This window comes from Phascolarctos cinereus, unplaced genomic scaffold (assembly GCF_003287225.1).
Source record: "Phascolarctos cinereus isolate Bilbo 61053 unplaced genomic scaffold, phaCin_HiC Scaffold_9;HRSCAF=440, whole genome shotgun sequence".
Lineage (NCBI taxonomy): Eukaryota > Metazoa > Chordata > Mammalia > Diprotodontia > Phascolarctidae > Phascolarctos > Phascolarctos cinereus.
Window position 1 is genome coordinate 114,319,693 of NW_027556402.1, and position 16,241 is coordinate 114,335,933.

The following is a 16,241-nucleotide window of genomic DNA, read 5'->3' on the forward strand; positions in this document are numbered from 1 at the left end:
TATTTTTACCAATTTCACAAACCTCCAGAGCCGCTTAGTTAGATTCAGAACTATAATTGGCAATTTGGGGGCTCAGGGCAAACTTCGCTAATTGTGTTTAGGCAAGCATCATGAAATGTGTCCTCAAAATTGTGGAGACAAATTCCAGGGGAAAAGAAGGAAGGACACAGGCATTTATTAAATGCCTATGATATGCCAGGCTGAGCACTTTACAAACATAGTCTCATTTTATCCTCACAGAAACCCTATTTCTATTATCTCTACTTACAGTTGAAGAAACTGAGGCATATACAGGTTGTGACTTGTTTGGAGTCACATAGCTAGTATCTGAACCTTGATTTCAGTCAGTCAATCCTCTACTCATACATTAAAGTGATTTTCCTAAAGTGCAGGTCTAACCATGTAACTCTCCTACTTAATAGCCTCCAATGGTTCCCTATCACTTCTTTTTTAAAATATTACTTTATTTTTAGTTTTCAACATTCATTTCCATAAGCTTTGGAGTTGAAATTTTTCTCCCCCTCCTTCTCCTTTTCCCCCACTACAAGATGGCGTGCAGTCTGATAGAGGCTCTACCTATTAAACATATTTTCACATTAGTCATGTTGTAAAGAAAATAAGAAACAATAGGAGGAACAAACAAAAGAAAAAGGAAAGAGCAAATAGTATGCTTCAATCTGCATTCAGACTCCATAGTTCTTTCTCTGGATGTGGATAGCATTTTCCGTCATGAGACTTTTGGAGATGTCTTAGATCCTCGCATTGCTGAGAAGAGCTAAGTCTATCTAAGTTAGGCATCGCACAATGTGGCTGTTACTGTGTACAACGTTCTCCTGGTTCTGCTCACTTCACTCAGCATCAGTCCATACAAGTCTTTCCAGGTTTTTCTGAAGTCTGCCTGCTCATCATTTCTTATAGCACGATAGTATTCCGTTGCATTCATATGCCACAACTTGTTCAGCCATTCCCCAATTGATGGGCATCCCCTCAATTTCCAATTCTTTGCCACCACGTATAAGCTGCTACACTTCTAAATTTAAATACAAAATCCTCTGACATTCAAAGTCCTTCATAATTTACCTCCCCTTCCTACATCCGCCCTGGCTTCTGACACCTTATTCCCATGCATTCTTTGATCCAGTAACACTGGTTTTCTTGCTGTTCCTCAAACAAAATAGTCCATTTCTTGGCTGTAGGCATTTCCTTTGTCTGTTTCTCTCTTCTCTCCTCATCTCTCCCTCCTGGCTCCCCTGGCTTCTTTCAATTCTCTACTAAAGTCCCATCTTTGATAAGAAGACTTCCCTGACTCCTCTTAATTCCAGTGCCTTCCCTTTGTTAATTATTTCTTATTTATCCTGTCTATAGCTTGTCTGTGCATACCTGTTTGCTTAGTGTTTCTCTCATTTGATTGTGAGCTCTTTGAGGGAAGGTTCTGTCTGTTGCCTCTTTTTGTATCCCCAGCACATAGCACAGTGTCTGGCACATAGCAGGTGTTTAATAAAAGCTTATTGACTGACTGCTACTGCCACAGTTATTTCTAAGCTGTTGAAGGAATATAAGAGCTTTCCACACCTTTTTTGTTTTGGCACCTTATTGCAGAACTCTAGCCAACCTGCTTCAGTTACAGCCCTGGCTAGGCTGGTCCTCAAATGGCAGTTGCAATCTGTTGTCAGATTTATACTTGATGCCTTCCCATCTTGGTAGAACCTCCCCAAGCTTGTCCCCTTCAACAGTAAAGCATCAAGAGAGGACTTTCTGTGGATCATTACATAAATGTTGTTGTTTAGTAGTTTCAGTCATGTCTGACTGTGATCCCATTTGGGGTTTTTTGGGCCAAGGTACATTTCCCTCTCCAACCTATTTTACAAATGAGGAAACTGAGGCAGATGGGGTTAAGTGACTTGCCCAGGGTCACACAGCTAATAAGTGGTTGAGTCTAGATTTGAACTCAGGAAGATGAGTCTTTCTGACTTGAGGCCCAGCACACTATCCACTGTGCAGCCTAGCTGCCCCGGCATTAAATAAACACCTATACTCTAAATGTAAAATTTGGTAAATAACCCAAGTTTGCATAATCTCTGCAGAGAAATTAGCACTTCAGCTACATCGGGACAACCTGACGCCTAACCTTGCCCAGTAATTTAATCAGGTTTACTTTTAGTGGGGAAGATGAGAGCAATTTCAACAAGGTATCAGAGGCCAATGGAGAAAGAGACAAAGTGGTGACCTTAACTGCTTATATAAGAAAGGTTGGTTTTTAAGATTCAGACTATGATTTGCCTCTAACTCTACAGGCACAAATGTAAATCTGGATCTGGTTGGAGAAAAGGAAATTTTAGTCTGCTGTCTAATCCTGCCTGTTTCAACCCTGCTTTCCTTATGAAGCCAGATATGAATGAATAGACTTGTATCATCTTGGCTGAAAGCTACCCAGGTAGAATCTAGGATCCTAAGATGAGAAATCTCGAAAGCCAACAGATGTACATGTGCATGCAAAGCCACACAATACTAGATCAGCTCTTTGTTCAAATACAAACCCTTTAAGACATAATAGAGATTCTTCACACATCTCAGAAGATTTTAGTTCTGTTAAAAATTTAAGCTGATGACTGACATTCACTGGATGGATAGCAAAACTCTCCTGGGTTGTTCCCATCAGCACAGTGAAATTTACAAAAAAATAAATATCACTCAGGAAGAATGAACTCCAAATTCATTTGGAACTTTTTTTTTTATCCTTGGAGACTTGAGGAAGAGAAGTGGGAAGGGAGCTAGTTTGCTAATTCTAATAATTTCCTAGATGTTTGCATGCATTCCATATAAGCTTTGTGATTGTAGCCTTCTGAAGAATTCAGAAACAATTAGAATGCTTTATATGGGAAAACATGTTTCACATTCTAAATAACTGACTTATAAATTCATGTTGAGAACATAATCCATTTGTAAGTTGGAGCCTGCCTTGCCTGGTAGATTCAAGTTATTTTAGAAACAGCAATTGACGTATACCTGCATCAGATATCTGATTTGGTTCAGGTGTGGTAGCACAGTTTGTAATTTCTGCTGCTGAGGAGGCTGAGGTTACACATCTGAGCTGGCGAGTTTTGAACTGCAGAGGACTAAGCTGATTGGGTGCTCGTACTGAATCTGGCATCAGTATGGTGAGCCCTCAGGAGAAGGGTCTCTAAGTTACCTAACAATGAGGGAACTGGTCCTGGTTGGAAATAGAGCTAGTGAGATCTGGGCCATGAGTAGACTTTGAACTTGTAGCCTGGGCAAGACAGATAGGGAGAGGGATATAGCTACGTGGCACAATGCACGGACCCTGGAGTCAAGAGGACCTGAGTTCAAATCCGATCTCAGACACTTGACACTTACTAGCTGTATGATTCTGGGCAAATCACTTAACCCCCATTGCCTCACTAAAAAACAAACAAAAAAACCCCACAGGATAGACAGGGAGACCCAGTTTAAAAAAAAAAAGATTAGATTTGAAATGGTAAAATTTGTTCTACTCTAGCAGAGAGAAAAAATTGAAGTAAATATTTGGACATTTTAAGAAAAAAGCATTTTTTTTGGCCTGAATTATATGAAAAGCTGCCTCAATAACTTCTCTTTGCTAGTAGAGATGTCACCTGTGTCTAGTTCTCTTTTACAAAGTTCATCATGTGATAAAAATCTGAAGTAGTATAGTCTAGTGACAAGAATGCTAGCACTAGAATAAGAAGACCTCAGTTCAAATCCTGCTCTCAATGCTTAGTGATATGATAATGGAGAAACTATCTTTCTCCTCTATGTCATTTTCCTCCTCAGTAAAATAAAACTTACCATATTCAATTTGGGCAGCAGAAGGTCTCTAGAGATCTGGCTTTATATTGAGGAAGCTCTGGCTTCAAATTCTGCTCCCAACATTTGATGGCATGTCAATGGGTAAGTCATACAACCCCTTTGTCTCAGTTTCCTGATCTGTAAAGTAGTATCTGACATATGTAATTTAGGCAGCTGCATGGCACAGAGGGTAGAAAGCTCAACTTGTATTCAGGAAGACATGGCTTTGAATCTTCCTCCCAGCACTTGGTGGTGTGATCTGGATAAGTCATATAATGTCTTTGTCTCCATTTTCTCATGCGTGCAATAATACCTACTATATCTACTTAAGTTAGCAGTATGATTTTGTGGATAGAGAAGCTCATCTTAGAGCCAGGAAGACTGGGTTCAACTTCTGCTTCTGAGAAGTAATATCTGTGCTATCAGCCAAATAACTTTTTTTCCCCTTTTTTTGGTGAGGTTATTGGGGTTAAGTGACTTGCCCAGGGTCACACAGCTAGTAAGTGTCAAGTGTCTGAAGCTGGATTTGAACTCAGGTCCTCCTGACTCCAAGGCTGGCGCTCTATCCACTGTACCATCTAGCTGCCCCCGAATAACTTCTTAATACCCATAAGAAACCTCTAACTCTGTAAGTCACAAATGAATTGTTAAATTGCACTGTTGGAGTTAGTTGCTACTCTGGGAGTTCTTGGAAACTCCCAAATGACATTATAGACCTTAATCTTTCCCCCTGCTGGACTTATATGCTAAGCTCAGTTATTTTTATGCCACTCAAGTAATAGGTTGCCACTAGCATTATCTAAATGTTGCTGTGGTACAAAATCCCAGTCATCCTTTAAATCCCAGGTGGTCACAACAACAGGGTAAACAAAAGTTTCTACTTCACAGGGTGTTGTGAGGCTCAAATGAAATAATATATAGAAGATGTTTGGTGAAACCAACCTTAAAGCATATATATACATGCATGCATGCATATATACATACATATATATTATATATATATCAATGGTATTTATACTCAATACATATGCACAGGAAAGAGAAGTAGGAATGAAATGATGAGGAGAGCCATGTGGGAGGTATATTGATTGGTTGGTTTTTTTTTTTATTGAAATAGCCTTGCCAGCAATCTTGTGTATCTGCCCAAGAATAAGGTGAGAAGGCTTGTTTTCCATGAATATATAACTCAGTCACAGTTGCCATCAGCTTTCAGTGACTTAAATTTCATGGAGTCCATGGATTTTGGCTGCTTAGGGATGGTGACAGCAAGTGACATACATATATACTATAATAATAGCAAGTCATTATCTAGTTATTTTGCTGACAAATAGCCTGCATAGGGATATATTCGTATGATGATGGAATCCACGATCACGACCTTGTCAAGGTAACAGCTTTCACAGCAAAATAGTCATTTTCTAATGTCCTTCCTTTCCAAATAGAGTGCAGTTAAAGTATTACCACATTTACATTGGTAGAATGTGGGAGGGAGGTAGGAAATTTAATCAGGACCTGCAATTTTATCAGTGTTGGGAACTGTATACTTGGAAAGTTCTTTCACTGATGAGATTAGCAGCTCAAAAGAAGAAATATGGCACAGGGCTGGACTTGAAGTTGGGAAGACCAGGGTTCAAATCTTGCCTCTGACACTAGTGTTATGATGCTGTACATGTCACTTAACCTGTCTGAGCCTCATCTTTCTCATCTGTAAAATAAGGAGGTTGGCTGGATGGCACCCAGGGTCCCTTCCAGCACTATGCTACTATGATCACTTGCAACGTCTAGTCTTACAGGTTTCCTAGGGCTACTGAGAGGTTCAATGACTTGTCCATGGTCAAGTGACTAGTACGTATTTAGGATTCAAGCTCAGGTCTTCCTTACTCTAACTAATGCTAGTTCTTTATCCACTAAACAAAGTCACTTCTTGCACAGGGTTTGAGGGGGCCAAAAAAAATCTCTGAAGTACCAAATCTACTCTCAAATATTTGTTGAAATTCTGGGGAAGTTAAAGTATCTGAGTACATAGATCTTTAATGACAAAGATACATATGCATAGTGTATGACAAAGACATGACTAGAGTGAGTTTGAACGTCTGTTTTGAGTTGTTTTTTCCGTAGCACTATTATATTTGTTCCAACCCCACCCTCTTTTTTGATCTCTTCCTTGTGATCAGCAACTGAATGTATTTTGCAGTAAGATTGGCTTGGAGTAGGGTACAACTGGTAATCGTTTTATGCAACAGACTAAGGGATGGGAAGAGGCAGAAGTCAGAGGAAGAGATGGAAGAGCACAGGGAGAAGGCACTCCATGGAGGAAAGACATTAATAGAAGTATTGGGGCAGGAAATCTTAAGATGTATTGAAGGGCTAGAGAGTAGATGAATGTGGTTAGAGAGTAGGTGAGCATGGCTAGTAGGTGTAGGCTTTCTGTTGGTAGTGATAAAAGCTGAGGATGGAAAGGTACTGTGCCAGATTTTAAGGGACTCTCATGTTAATGTAAAGAAGGGTAGACTTGATATTGTAGGAAGGTACTGATAAGCTGATAGTTCTGAGGAGGTCAACCAGGATGGGACTTAGTTCAATATAAGGCTTCATTGAAGGAATCGGGAAGGTTTAGCCTGATGAAAATGAAACAGAATGGTGAGTCATTGCTGCCTTCAAGTATTGAAAGACTGTCATGTAAAATGAGCATCTGATTCACTGAAAGCTTCATTTGCTGACTTCGGCGGGTAAAACCAGAAGCAATGGATGTACGATTCAAAGAAGCAAATTTGACGTCAAGAAAATTAGAGATAGCAATTAGAGATATCCGTAAGTGGGATGGAGCACCTGAACAGATAGTGATTTCCCTCGTTGAATGTCTTCAAGCAAAGCCGAGATGACTATGCATGATAAAGATCAAGTTTGCTCCAATGAGACTCCTTTTTCGGCTATGGATCAGACTAAGTGACCGCTGAGGTCCTCTACCCCTGAGAAATTAGGTGATTAAGAGGCTATTGTTATATCATGAGGCTTTTGAGCAGGGAACTATCCAGAAGAAAGCAATGTTTAAGAAGATTAGTCTAACTGCAGGGACCAGGATAGACTAAAAAAGGAAATGATTGGAGATGGGGACCAATTAGAAGGGAAATCTCAAGGGCCATAGCATGAGGGATGAGGACCTGGAACAGGGGGGATAGAAAGGAAAGGACTAGAACAGTATAGGGAATTCATCAAAATAGTAGTTTTTGAACTAGAAGAAATGTTTATTTTTTTCAAACATTAGCTGGGGTTTAACCATGACAACTTTATGTTTGGGGTATTGGAACCAGGCACCTCAACTTCTGAAAGTTTGAAGTGCAAGATTATAAGAGAGGAATACCAAATCCTCTATATTTTGGGAAATACCATTTTCTAGGCTGAATTCATGTGTGTTTGAAATTCTGATGTGAATTTCTGATTGAGCTGTCCTGCTTTTCCTGGTCAGAGAGAAATTAGGCCAGGACTATGATGCCTTTTTCTTGAAGGTCAGTCTAACCCTATCCCTACCAATCCAATCCTCCTAATACATATTCTTGGACATACATTATTTATTTTTGTGGGCTCCTCTTATTCTTATTAGCCCTTTCAATAAACATCAGCAAAGATAAAAGTACAGAAAGTCCAGGAGGGTTATTAATGTTAGACAGGGGTATTTTACTTCATCCAACATGAGTAATATTTCCAAGCTCTCTGAAGAGTTTATTAGTGTGCTCTATTATCTATTTATAAAGGTCTCAAGGCATCATCCTTCACCTTTAATATAATCAAGGAGAAATATATTTCTTCCCATTCATGCAAATCTACTATGATATTGGCAGTCATTCCCAATAATGCAGTGCGACGTTGATAATGGCCACCATGAAGAGAACTGGAGTGGAAGTTTTGACATTGCTCTTTCTGGTCGATGCTGGGGTTCATGCTGAGGAAGTTTTCACTGATATTTTAAATGTGACAAAAAAGAATCAATTGCATATTCTTGGAGTTGTAATTCCAAATGATATCTGCCTCCCTGCATTTTTACAGTGGCGGCAAGGGGATAAGCTGGGTGATTGATCTTCTTAGATGATTAAAGAATCCTGAATTTAGTCCTGGAGGGGATTTTAGGGACCAGAAGATCTAATCTTTCATTTTACAGCTGAGTAAGATGAGCCACAAAGAGATTAAATCACCTGCTTGGGTCACACAGGTAGGCCAGAGACTAGACCTGAACCCAAGTCTAGTGCCCATTCACTACAGCAGTGGTATCAAACTCAAATAGAAATTTTCTTGTCATTTTTCAGTCGTGTCTGACTCTGCATGACCCCATTTGGGGTTTTCTTGGCAAAGATACTAGAGTGGTTTGCTGTTATTTTCTCCAGCTCATTTGACAGATGAGGAAACTGAGGTAAACAGGGTTGAGTGACTTGCCCAGAGTCACACAACTAGTAAGTGTCTGAGGCTGGATTTGAACTCAGGAAGGTGAGTCTTCCTGACTCCAGGCCTAGAGCTTTACCTACTGTGCCACCTCACTGTCCCAGATAGAAATGAGGGCCATTAAACCATACGTAGGGATCCCTAGGGACTGCAGATTGACCAAGAAAACCACAAATGAACATTATTTATATTGTGTTTTTATTTATTTTGTCAAATATTTCCCAACAACATTTTAATCTGGTTCCAGCCTTCTGGACTTTTTGTGGCTACTTGTGATCTTGTGGCAACTGCACTGCCACTCAAGATTGTCACACACACAAAAAAATGTGAGTATACTGGGCCTGTTTTTATACAGACAACGTGGACAGTTGAGCAGCCAGCTAGAGAATTTGAGGTATCTAGAAAGGAAGGAGACAGCCATTTATGAAGCACCTACTCTATGCCAGGCACTGTGCTGTGTGCTTTACAAATATTTTCCACAACCCTGGGAAGTGGGTACTATTATTATCCACATTTTACAGCTGAGGAAGCTGGGCCAGACAGAAGTTAAGTGACGTTTCCGGGATCACAGAGAGTGTCTGAGGCTGGATTTGAACTCAGATTTCCCTGACTCTGGACTCAATATCCATGGCACCACTTATATGACCCATATAGATAAGTAATCTGATCAATTCAGCCCTGTCCTCAGAAAAGTATTTTAAAAAAGTTAACTGGATAACTTTTTAACCAGGGGCTCAATTTGATTAAACAGGCATTTAAAATGCCTCCTATGAGTTAGGCACTATTATGAGTGATGAGGATATAAATATAACAATGAAAATGGTCCTTGCCCTCAAAGGACTTATATTCCATAGTAGATTGATTGATTCTCAAGACAACGAGAAAGGGGAAAAAGAATGGATTTTGTTAACTAATAAAAAAAGGAATGCCTAATTTCTCATTTCTAAAGAATTTTCAGACTGCATCCTTTATGAAGAAATGAGGATAGGTAGGGTTTGTTAAGAGCAGCTAGGTGGCACCATAGTGCATAGAGCACCAGGCCTGAAGTCAAGAAGACTTATTTTCCTGAGTTCAAATCTGGACTCAGACACTTAGTAGCTGTGTGACCCTGGGCAAGTCACTTAACCCTATTTGCCTCAGTTTCCTCATGCTTTAAATGAGCTAGAGAGAGAAATGGCAAACCACTCCAGTATCTTTGCCAAGGAAACTCCAAATGGGGTCATGAAAAGTTGGACATGACTGAAATGGCTGAACAGCAGCAAGGGTTTGTTTAATGTTATTCTATAGCGAAATATATCTTTACAGACCCATGACTGACTAAAATGTGCAGAGAATGCATGATTCCACTGGGCTCATAATTTCTTTGCTGTAAAAGTGAGTTTTGAGTCAACAGACCAAGATAGAACCTTAAAAGTCCTCCTTCAAGAAGATGTTCCCAAGGGCAGCGAGGTGGCACAGTGGATAGAGTACTGGTTCTAGAGTCAGGAGGACCTGAGTTCAAATACAGTCTCAGACCTGACAATTGACACTTATTAGCTGTGTGACCCTGGGCAAGTCACTTAACCCCATTGCCTGGCCAAAAAAAAAAGAAAAAGATGTTTCCCAAACATATGCTGTATATATCAGGAAATTTTGTATGACCTTAATAGCAATTTTTTTTTATAATATTCACTCTTAATATCAAATAAGAATATAAATCAAAAATATATATGTTCACTAAAGGTATTTGCCTTTGTCATGGAGGTTGTCCAGTGCAATATCCAAACTGAAGATAGATTCCATAAAGTTGAGGTGTGGTCCTCCAGGTACATCTGTTTGCAGAGAGTGTGGCTGATTACACCAAGACCCAGGACATCATAAGCCTCTAAAGGGAGAGTCAAAATCACTGAAGAGTTTGCATCAAATATTCATGCAGGAGAATTATTGAGAGGCAGTATGGCACAGTAGATAGAGGGCTGGCATTACATTAGAGCCAAGAAGATCTGGATTTAAGCCCTGACACATAGTAGGTACACCACAACCTTTCAGGGTTTTAGCAACTCTCTCTACCTATAGGTTGCAGAAGAGCTTTCCATCCATATCCATGGAGGAAGGGTAAATCACAGAGAATCTCCTACATTGATGAGATGTCGGGTTTGGACAAATATTGTGTATGATCAGAAAAGAAGGGGAACTGGTCATGTTGGGTAAAGGATAACAACTGGATGGCTACAAGCTGTAGGTAACTACAATACAAATACAAATATTGATACCCACATAATGTCAAGAGGTGAAGAGCAAGGTCATGGATATAGAGTTGTATACAATGAGAGAGAACATTGCCTGCGGGTTGCGGTCTACACCTCTGTAGGTTGTATATAGCCTTTACGCTTTTCCTCTATGACCTTACTATCCATGATCACTTTTCAACCCTTTGCCCTCTGGCTCCTACACCCACCACTTGGTCTTAACTACCCTCTCCAAGATTACTAGTTATTTCTTAATTGCTAAACACAATGGTCCTTATCCTTCTTGACCTCTGAGTAGCTCTTTTTGTTTGCTTTCTCTTTTCTTGGCTTCCTTGACACTGTTCTTTTCTGATTTTCCTGCTTGTCTTAACCACTCTTTTACTGAGTCATTATCTATCTCCTGCCTCCTTAGCCTGAGTGTACCCCATGTCTCTGTCCTTGGTCCCCTTTCTATTCTTTCTGCATCATCTCATTTGCTAATCTCATGTGTTTACTATTAAGGTCAAACACTTCTCTATGAAGATCCATAAATGCAGATCTGTTTATCCCAAATGTCTGTGTCCAGTCCTAGTTTCCCCTCAACCCAAGTCTCACATCATCAATGGCCTTTTGGGAACTCCTACTAGATATCTTACAGGCATCTCCAATTCCTTAAATACAAAATAGAATTCATTTTCCCTTCTCTACCCCTTCCTCCCAAACCTGACCTTGACCTTTTTCCATGGCAATTAGTTGCCATTTTTTTCTTTCTATTTTACCTTTACAATATCTTTCACAAAACAGGTTTTGGACTACATTGTTAGTGAAACTGGAGCAGTTTGAGCTAATTCCCACATTCCCATACCAGCAGTTGGGATTTTTGTTGAGCCAAGATAGTATATAACAGACCTGGGGCGACTTAAGTTAACTTTACCCAGGTGTATAGACCTAGGAACTAGCTGTAGGCCTTTTGCAGGGTATGAGAGTACATAAAAACCACTCTAGAGAGAAGTTCTTGAGACCTGAGGGATAGTCTTGTGAACCTCTTTGACTAGAAGTTTGCTGAATATTTATATTAAAATTGCATGTCTTCACCCTCAGGCTTTAGGCTGTCCATTGTACCAAATGTGGAACCATGACTGGGGCACCTTAGTTCAGACCCTTCTCATTTTTCCTCTGGAAGGAGTTAGATGGTGCCTTGATTGAGCACTGGACCTGGAGTCAGGATATCCTGAGCTCAATTTTGTCTTTAAACACTTCTAGCTATGTCACTTCAGGCAAATCACTTAACCTCCGTTTGCCTCAGTTTCCTCAATTATAAAATGGGGATAATAATACCACTACCTCCTAAGGTTGTCATGAGGATGAAATGAGATAATATTTGTAAAGTGCTTAGCACACTGCCTGGCACATTATAGATACTTACAGCCTGCTTCTCTTCTTTCCCTTCCCTTCCTCCCTCTCTAGAATATTATAATAGCCTTCTAATTGGTACCCCTACTTATAGTTTCTCCCTTCACCAGTCATCTTCCACACAACTGGTAAAATAGCCTAAAGGCACAGGTCTGACTGTATCACTCTAATGCTCAGGACCCTTCACTGGCTCTTCTTTGCCCATGAGATAAAATATAAACTCCAGAGAGATTCTTCATTCTCTCTCATCTGGAGGTGGACAGCACATTTTGTCATGAGTCCTTTGGAATTGTGGTTGGTCATTGAGTTGATCAGAGTTACAAAGACTTTCAAGGTTAATTATCTTTACAGTATTTCTATTATTGTATAAATTGTTCTTCTGGTCCTGCTCACTTCACTTGGCATCCATTCATATAAGAGCCCTTTCATCCTCAATCCCTCCCTCGCTGCCCTCAACAATTCCAATCGAGAAGTGGCACAGTTGATAAAGCATCAAGCTTAGAGTCATGGAAATTTGAGTTGAAATCTGGCCTCAGACATGTTTGTGAGTTATGTGGCCTGGGGCAAATCACTTAGCTTCTATCTGCTCAATGTTCTCAACTATAAAATGGGGATAAAAATAGTACCCACCAACCTTGCAAGGTTGTTGTGAGGATCAAATGAGACACTATTTGTGAAGCACCTCACAAATCTTAAAGCATTGTAGAAATGTCACCTATTGTTATGATATTTAACTCTTGTCGTTTCTGCCTTTATGGTATCTATCACCTGGTGTATCCTACAAGTTCTCTTTTTGACATTTAAAACTCTTCACAACCTGACCCTTTCCTACCTTTCTGGTCCTTTCTATGCACAATATGATCTTGTCATCCCTTGAACACAGCCCTCTTCCATTCCCCATCTCCATGACTTTGAATGGTCTGTTCTCTGTGCTGAAAGGCTCTTTCTCCTCTCCTACAACTCTTAGCTTCTTCCCTGTCTTCCTTCAGAACTCAGATCAAGTTGTTCCTTTTGCAGGAAGCCTTTCCTGATTCCCCTGACAGCCAATGCCTCCCCTTTCAGATTACCTTCATCTGTTCTGTAGATATCTTCTATGAATCTAATTATTTAGACCTTGTCTTCCCCATTAGAATGTGGACTCAATGAGGAGGCATATTGTTTCCACCTTTCTTTATACCCTCAAACCTATAGCACAGTGCCTGGCATCTAGTAACACCTAATAAATGCTGTTTCTTGGACTCAACACTTTTATCTTCGGCATCTCTGTGACTCTTCAAACCATCCCTGTGCCAGGAATTCATTTCCTCCTCAATTCTGCATCTCAGAATCCTTAATTTCCTTCCAGACTCAGCCTGGAGCCTTTCCAAGCACTAAGATTTCAGCATTTATCTGCCAGGCAAGTTAAGACCCTTTCCTTTGGCTAGACTTTAGCTGATGAGGCAGTATAGGGACCAGAGATAAGCGGCCTCCTACCCTCAGGAGAGTGGAGGCATGAGATGCAACAAAACTGATGGAGTGCTTGTTCTTATTTTAATTCCTTGTTATTTACCATGCAGTCTGTTTTAAGTAAAGGTCCCATTGCCATACTATGATGCCATGTGTACAATTCTGCTTAGGCCCAAGAGATCCTATGGGGAACTGGAGGCTTTTGAGTAATGTTTTTGAGTAGATGATGGTGGTTCATAGAATCCGCTTGCATCTATAAAGCCGATTGTGGTAGAGGTGTATTATATACCATATATGTAGTGCCTAGTACCATGCCTTGTGTGTAGTAGTTACTTGATAATAATAATAACAATAATGATAATTAGCATTTATATGTTGCATTAAGGTTTACAAATTACTTTATAAAATATCTCATTTTTATCCTCACAACAACCCTGGAGGTAGATGCTATTATTAACTTCTTTAAGCCTCAGTTTCCTCATCTGTAAATGGGGATTAAGGGACTTGCCAGAGTCAATCTATTAAGTGTCTGAGGTAGGATTGGAACTCAGACCTTTTTGATTCTAGGTTTGGTGCTGTATCCATACACCACCGTAGGTGAAGCAGAGAATAGTCTATTTGTATACTACACTTCATTTGGTCTGTGCAAATGGAGGATAAACACATAGAGATCTGGACTTAGGACCCAGGGCAGGGCATTTCACTTCTCCGGGACCCAGATTCCTCATATGTAAAATGAGTGATGGATCTGAAGGCTTCTAAGGTCTTTCTCCAGCTCAAAAATATACAAGTATATACTGAGAAGAATAAATATATTTACTTGGTTGGTAGCCAATTCTAGAATAAGTATTTACTGTAGAAGTCTGCTGAACCTCAGAAGGACAAATAGTCTTTCTAAAACCTTAATGCCATGCTGGATAATCACTAAATATGCCAAATATTTGCAATCTATTCATGGTATTTATGCCAGAGGATCTAAACTTGCAGACAAATATCTTCTATCAGTAAAGAAATAGCTCTATCATGTTACCACTCATCCTGGAGCTTTCTGAAGCTGATTTATTTATTTATTTTTTCATGTCCTATTTTAATACTGTACCTGTAAGTACCTATTCATGCAGTTATGCTTGATAAGAGTAAAATTGGAGCCTTCACCAGCCAATCAAACTCCTTGTTTCCTAATGGCAAAGGGGAGAGCCTTTATTTCCATTTCATTAAAACGCTGACTGCTACTTCACTCCCATACAGAAAGAAAATAAATTTCCTTGGAATTAGTTGGCAGTTTTTAAGACTCTTATGCAAATTGGTAGCAGGGCTCAAGTCATTATAAAAGAAGCCTATAACTGTGGAAAATATGAAAAACCAGAGGACTTTGACTTATATGCAGCATTTAAAGGCAGACCATGAGTCTACAGCTTTGTTAGCAAAAATGAGATTTTTTTTCGAGGAAGGTACGGGCAGCCAAATGGAATCAGCATCTTAGAAAAGAAAATTTAAATATCTGGAAAGGTTAGAGAAATGTGTTGGGTCTTAAAGAAAAGACTGGAACAAAAGGTGGAACATCAGATAATAATCAGAAAATGAAGGGTGAAGAATAGAAGAGAGACCCAAAGTGGGAAATAGTATACCTATGATAAACCCACTATTTTCACAGCTGTCATTTTTTTTTTAAGACAGAGAGAAAACCAAATCTCACCATCACACCCAAATCTTTCACAAAAGCTTCTTGTCATGGGGAATTCAGTCTGGCTTTCTTTTTCCTCTCTCTCTGTCTCAATGTATTTATGTGTCATTTATTTGTCATGTAGTGAATAATCTGTTTGATATCAGCAGTTTAGATCCTTTTCTCAAATGGTCTTTGAATGTATTATTTTGGGGAAAGTGTGTGTGTGTGTGTGTGTGTGTGTGTGTGTTTAAAGCCAAACAAAAGCATTATTTTGCTGATGCTGGAATTCCTGGCTCATTTTTCATTCTTTCCAATTACAGAATCTAATTAAAAAATAATCCTTGCACATTGGGGGTAGGAGTTAAATATCTGTCATTGTAAGCAAAGCTGTATAATGGATGTTGAGGTTAATTATTGTACAATTGATTCTACCAATGAATGGGGGATATTGTGATTAGATTCCTATAAATTAAAGTGTGAATTTATACTTTCCAGAAGGTGTGAAGCTGTGCTGGAAATATATGCTAAAAATTATGAATGCTTCTGTGATGGCCCATACCCAAAGTAAACTCCTGGAATAGGGAGATCTCTGAAGTTCAGTATCTTTTGCTTCAACCCTTATTCACTGGAAGAGGGAGCAGACTCTATAGTCCTAGGATATTGAATCTGGACTTCTACTGTATTGTGCAATGGAAAGAATAGTCAACCCAGCATCTGAAAACCTGTAATTAAGAGCCGGATTAACACACTCTGTGACCTTTAGGAAGTCATTTCAACTTTGTGGGTTTCATTAATCTGTATAAGTTAAATGATAGGGCAGGACTACATTATTTCCAACTCTCAAAATATTTTACTTTATTTATTTATATATTTTTAATTTTTAGCCAATTGAGGTTAAGTGACTTGCCCAGGGTCACACAGCTAGTAAGTGTCAAGTGTTTGGTCTGAGGCCGGATTTGAACTCAGGTCCTCCTGACTTCAGGGCTGGTGCTCTATCCATCAAAATATTTTAATTCGATGTTCAGGGAACCAAAGCCACTAGTGGGGAAGACTAGATAAGACCTAGAAAGTCCATGGTAGAGTTTGGGTAAGTGGCCCAAAAAACTCCAAATCACAGAGTCTCTGAATTCGAAGGGAACTCAGAGGTCCACTTTGGTCCAGTCTATTTGTGAAGAAGACTCTCCTTTATGATATCGCCAATCAAGGACCATCCAGCCTTTGCTCCAAGACCTCCAGTGAGAGGGAACCCA